Below are 6,000 nucleotides of genomic sequence, written 5' to 3'. Positions count from 1 at the left end.
CAAACTGCTAAACATGCAGGCTTAAAGGGATAGTTCACCCTAAATTCTTATGTCAGATTTATAGAATTTTATATTTATTGACATATACTGTTTTTTTTTTTAGATTACTGTTATCAATCTCAGACATGTTTGTTCAATAGTTTGCAAGGGTAAACGGAAACCTACTTAAAGAGATTGTTCCACATTATTAAGCAAGTCACAGTTCTCATGAAATATGGTGAGGAAGAAAGATCTTTCTGAAGTTGAAAAGTATGAAACAATGCAATGTCTTGCAAAAGGCATCAAAACAAACAGTATTTCACGAAAAGCAAATACATTATTGAACTGTCAAAGATTTGTGAGTGACAGAAGATCTTGGTAAGATGAAGATTAATTAAGCAAAGTTTCTGTGTGAAGCTACTGGAGTCTCCAGATCCTCTCCATGCAGACTGACAGTTGTGTTAAAGATGTGTTTCAGTCACTGCTAACCAAAGATCACAAAGAAAAACCTGCACAGTGGCTGTAGAAACACATTTACAAACTGTTTGAAACGATTGTATTTCTGTAGCATGGGATAGTGTGTTATCCTGCATGAAAATCCTATTATTTCTGAGAGTACTACTGTACATTTTATACCACAGCAGACAATGGTCAGTTATGAACTCCACATATCTTTCAGAAGTCATTATGACACCCTAAAATTGCCTTTCTTCTCATTTCCCAATACTCCAACCCAAATCATCACCCAGCGCCTCCTTGCTGATGTTTCAGTCTCATTGGAAGAAGATGGTCATTCATCAACTATCAGAAATCCATTTATCTGGACCATCCATTGTACTGCAACATTTGTAAGTGAATAAAACTATTGAAAAACAAGTCTTCGTGTGTTTCTACAGCCCCCTTGGTCTCATCTGCTTCCAGCTATTTTTAGCTGTACAAAACAGCTCTTTTTGCTGTTTGATTTAGCAAATTGGTGTGTTTTACCATATTATTTTAATCTATTATCTTAATAATGGACACACTGGTTTGTAGTGCGAACAGTTACCATTTCCTATTTTCCTATTTCCTTTCAGCGGCTAATGAACTGGAAGTCTCACCCATAGGCTTTTTTCCTCATTGAAAAATAAAGTGGATGGCAAGCTATCAATGTATACAGCAGTTTCTTATTCACTTTCATATGAGCTTATTTCTCTTTCTCCCATACACTAATTTCAGTACTATTTATATTATAATTTTTTTTTTTTTTTGTTACTGGCTTTAATGTTATTGGTTGTTGTCTTCACAAGTTAGAATAATGGAGGGTTTTTGTCATGATGTTGTGTTTGTTAATGGTTCACCATCACTTTCTCTCCTGCTATAGCATGATGGGAATTTGTGGCCCAGTGGTTAGAGAGTTTGACTCCTAATCCTAAGGTTGTGGGTTTGAGTCTTGGGCTGGCAATACCATGACCGAGGAGCCCTTGAGCAAGGATCTGAACCCCCAACTGCTCCCCAGCGCCGCAGCATAAATGGCTGTATACTGCTCTGTGTGTGTGTGTGTGTGTGTGTGTGTGTGCACTGTGGATGGGTTAAATGCAGAGCGCAAATTCTGAGTATGGGTCACCATACTTGGCTGTATGTCATGTCACTTTTTCATTGAGAAAATGTGCATGAACTGAAATACATTCCTGCATGGATTGTGTCAAATTGTGTGGAAAAGCCAGTTGCATTTGAGAGTTAGTGTGAACTTTAGTAGATCTTTCAGCATTGTCTAATGTGGAAACAGCTCTCAATCTTAGGTTTGTTTTTAAAGCATGCCAAGACTTTCTGTACTTTCTTTTCCAAGTAACAACTGATGAAAAAGTACAAAATTGGTTACACGAATGGTTATGGACTAAAATTTGATTTGGCAAATTGCCCTTCGATCAAACACAAACACAGTGAAAATCATATCTTTTTGCAATTTTGCGCAACAAATCTTTTTTTTTTTTTTTTTGTCCTTATTCCTTTAATGATTTACTCCAGGGCAGATTAAAAGTCGATCTGAATCTCTCATGACATTATTCCTGCAGGAGCGGCTGAAACGGACCTCTTCCATAAATTATGTCCCCCGGCAAGGCTTCCACCTTCTTCCCCGGCCTCCTCCCACCGCTCGCCCGTCCCGACGATCCCACCTATTGGGAAATGGACCGTAGCTGGATTGAGGGAAGCGCTGGGCAACTCAGACATACAGGCTTCGCAAAAAATTAACAAAGCGGAGCTGTATGATCTGTACGTTTCCCTACAGTCAACTCCAAAAACGACCCACAGGCAGAGCAAAGCCAGCAGGGCCCAAAATTCGCCTGTCCAGCTACCACCGTCGTGTTCCCGCACAGGATCCGGCTCGCTTCGCCCATCGAGCCGCAGGAACAGGTCTTCAGTGAGCCTAGGCCACGCCCCAGATTCCGGCATGGCAGGTTCACACCCACCTCTCGATGAGGCCCAGCATGCAGCATGCAGCCGGGCCCAGCAGCTTCCCCACAGCCACTCAGTTTCATACTCCTGCTGTACATAACCCTTTTTCTTTTCAGTGGCCTACAGCCCCCGTTGGAGACACTAGCGCTAGACCATCGCTGCTAGCAGCACAGACCCAAGGATACCAACAATTCTACCCACAAGGTTATAACCCCGCCCACTTCCAGTGGCCTGCGGCTCCAGTAGCTCAAACAAGCGCAGGCCCGCCTCCGCTTGCAGTTCAAGCCCACACTTCAATTTATAATCCCCCTTTTTGTCATACCCTCCAACTAACTTTCCTTTTCAAACCACAGCGGGTCATCTAAGCATGAGGCCGCCACCGACATTCGTATCCCCGGATAATACCCTTCCTAGCTCTCTCATACAAACTAAATCACCCTATTCTCTCTTCACAGCAACTCCGATGCCTGTTCCGTCCAACGCAGTCATCATGGAACCACCACCAGTATCCCAAAGTATCCGCGCACAGATCCTATCAGGTGCGGATTTAAAAAGGGGGAAAGAATGGGCTGCTAGTAGCATTTCAGTGCATTGTGACAACGACGCAACAGTGCATTGCATTAACAAAGGCCGTTCCCATTCACCGGCTCTGATGCCACTGTTAAGGCGTCTCACCTGGATTTCAGCTTGCGACCAATTTATCATAATTGCTAAACACATCCCTGGGTCAGAAAACCAAATCGCTGACTCCCTGTCTCGTTTTCTGTTTCAGAAATTCAGGACGCTGGCTCCAGAGGCGGATCAATTCCCAACTCCAGTACCTCGCTATTCAGAACTAATATTCCCGTAACCCACCCGTTAAAAACCCTGCTTGACACATCACTCGACACTATCCTCAAAGCAGTTCCTCCCAGAACCCTCTAATCCTATGTGATGGCTTGGAGATGTTTCAAAACATTCCATGTCTCTTATAACATTCCTTTCCCTGATTTCTCTCTTCTTTCAGTCACCTCTTTTATTTCCTACCTTAATAGCATTAAGGGCCTCCAAGTCGGGTCCATCAAAGGTTACTTGAGCGGCATCCAGTTTTTCCATAAATTGATGTAGGGCATCCTTCCCCCGAGATAAACAACTCACAAACCTCCCTCCTGATCAAAGGGATTCAAAGATCACAGCCCACCCGTCCCGACGCGAGAAAACCCATAACGTTAGACATTCTCAACAAATGCATTCGCGCCTTCCGCACAGGCTACCAGCCCATCAGTACCGCTCGCACACTCGATGCTATGTTTATCCTAGCCTTTTTTTTGTTTTCTCAGATGTTCGGAATTCGCCATCACTTCCAACTTCGACCCAAAAATCCAACCCACCATCTCAGACTTATCAGTAATAGATGGTGAATCAATTTCATATTTGATTAAACAAAGTAAAACCGACCAAACCAAAAAAGGCCATTTCATATACATTTTAATCTCTCATCGCCAATCCAACCATACCAGTCAGTTCTGGCATATTCGCAATGGAGAAGCTCTCAGGCCAAATCTCCTCTGGAACCCCTATTTATAGATGAATCCAAAAAACCTGTGACACGTTTTTGGTTCCAGAAACACCTCAAAGCCGTTATCCAACAGTCAGGCATTCCATTAAAGATTTTTTCAAGTCACTCATTCCGTATTTGGGCAGCAACTTCAGCAGCCCAAAAAGGCCTCTCCCAACAGCAGATATAAGCCCTTGGGAGATGTTCCTCAGATGCCTTCCATAGCTATATCAGGACCAACCGATTCCACATTAAAAAAGCTCACCAAACCCTTATTGAATGAGGAAAAAAAAAAAACACCCCTCTCACGTTTTCTCTTTCGTCCAGTGAGCATTGGGCCTCACAGCAGACGCAGTGTGAGAAAATCTCCAGGCCAAGCTCTCACTTTCCTCTTTCCTGTTTTCTCTTTCTGTCCAGCGAGCATTCACAGCGGGCACAGAGAGAACTTTCCCGGTAGAGCACTTACATTTTCTCTTCCGTCCAGTGAGCATTAGGTCTCAAAAGCGGACGCAGTGTGAGAAAATCTCCCGGTCAAGCTCTCATTTTCCCCTTTCCTGATTTCTCTTTCTGTCCAGCAAGCATTGGTCTCACAGCGGAGAAAAGCAAGAGAAAGGCAAAAAAAATAAAAAATATATAGCCTGACCGATCCCTGTTGCAAGCCGGCAGGGCCTGTCAGTCCAGGTACAGTGAGCCGCCATCACGGGCCCACTGGCCAAACATTCAGACCCTTTCTAGAGACGCCAGCCCGCCAAACGCGGCACTCATTTGGGGGGGGGTCTTTTAGTTCGGCGGCTGTCCTCTGCTCTTTAGCTTTTTGGGGGAGTACTCTGGGTTCGGGCCGAAGTCCGAGCTCGGAGCCCTCCCTCCCCACAGCACGCCAAATACGCATTAAACTTTACCTTCTCAATTGTATGTAAGTGTGAACTCGTGAAATGATGTTTTATTAACAAAGTTCGGGAGAAGCACGTGCAGATAATTAACACAGGTGGAGAGCACTCAGCAATCAATGGTAAGAGGTTTGTATACAGCAGTCTCACCTCAATTCATTTGACAGTCTCGCAGCATCCCCCCACCACCCCTTCTCCACACTTCTAGTCCTAAACTCTGGGTTCGGGCTGAACTCCGAGCTCGGAGCCCTCCCTCCGGACAGCATGCCAAATACGCATTAAACTTTACCTTCTCAATTGTATGTAAGTGTGAACTCGTGAAAGTGCTTCTGTCAACACTTCTCTTTTTTGCAATAGAAAAAAATAAGAGACGGTGTAGGACAACAAATTTCCATGGCTCACGAGAAGAGTGAAGGAAGGGGATTTCCTTTAAAAAAAGGAGGAAAGAAAAAATACCGGAAAAAAGACAGAAAGAGCAAAGAAAGTTGATTGAATGCCGTTTCAGCCCAGGATCAAACTGGATTTGCCACCAGGTGGGTTCCTCCGGCCGGAGGGGTTGCTGGCAGCAGACGGATCAGAGGGCTGTGCGGCTTCCTCTTTCTGCTCCACAGCCTCCTCTAGAAAACACAGGGGCGCCATTGGCGTTGACAGACTTCAAATTATCACATAAATTACATTGTGCAAGTCCAGAACAGAGAGTTGCAATAAGGCAAAAAACGGCCGGTTGCCGATCGCGTAAAGGACAAAGTTGAACGTTGACGAAATATGACGAGTAAAATTAAAATGACACTGCAGTATAACTAATCAATGAACTTACAATGTTATTTAGAAGTGCACTTGTCAGTCCCTCCAGAAAAATGCGATCGCGTGATTTAATGCATAATCAGCCAAGGGCCACATATTTATGCGGGGGTCGCATTTTTTCAAAAACGCCGCACTTTTGCCGCAAAAATTGCCGATTTCAGGAAGCAAAATATGCGGAGGTAGCATGATTTCATAATAACAATAATTTTCGTTGCAAAAAAGTCACATATATCTCAGCAGAAAGTTGAAAAATGTTGCATTACTTCACACAAGTAAATCGCCATTATTTCCCAATGGGAACCTTATGAATTGACTTAATTGCATGACGTGAAGATCATCTGCGAACCCCAAGGTGAAACC

The sequence above is a fragment of the Carassius auratus genome, unplaced genomic scaffold (assembly GCF_003368295.1).
Source record: "Carassius auratus strain Wakin unplaced genomic scaffold, ASM336829v1 scaf_tig00041669, whole genome shotgun sequence".
NCBI lineage: Eukaryota > Metazoa > Chordata > Actinopteri > Cypriniformes > Cyprinidae > Carassius > Carassius auratus.
Note: the sequence above shows the minus strand (reverse complement) of the source record.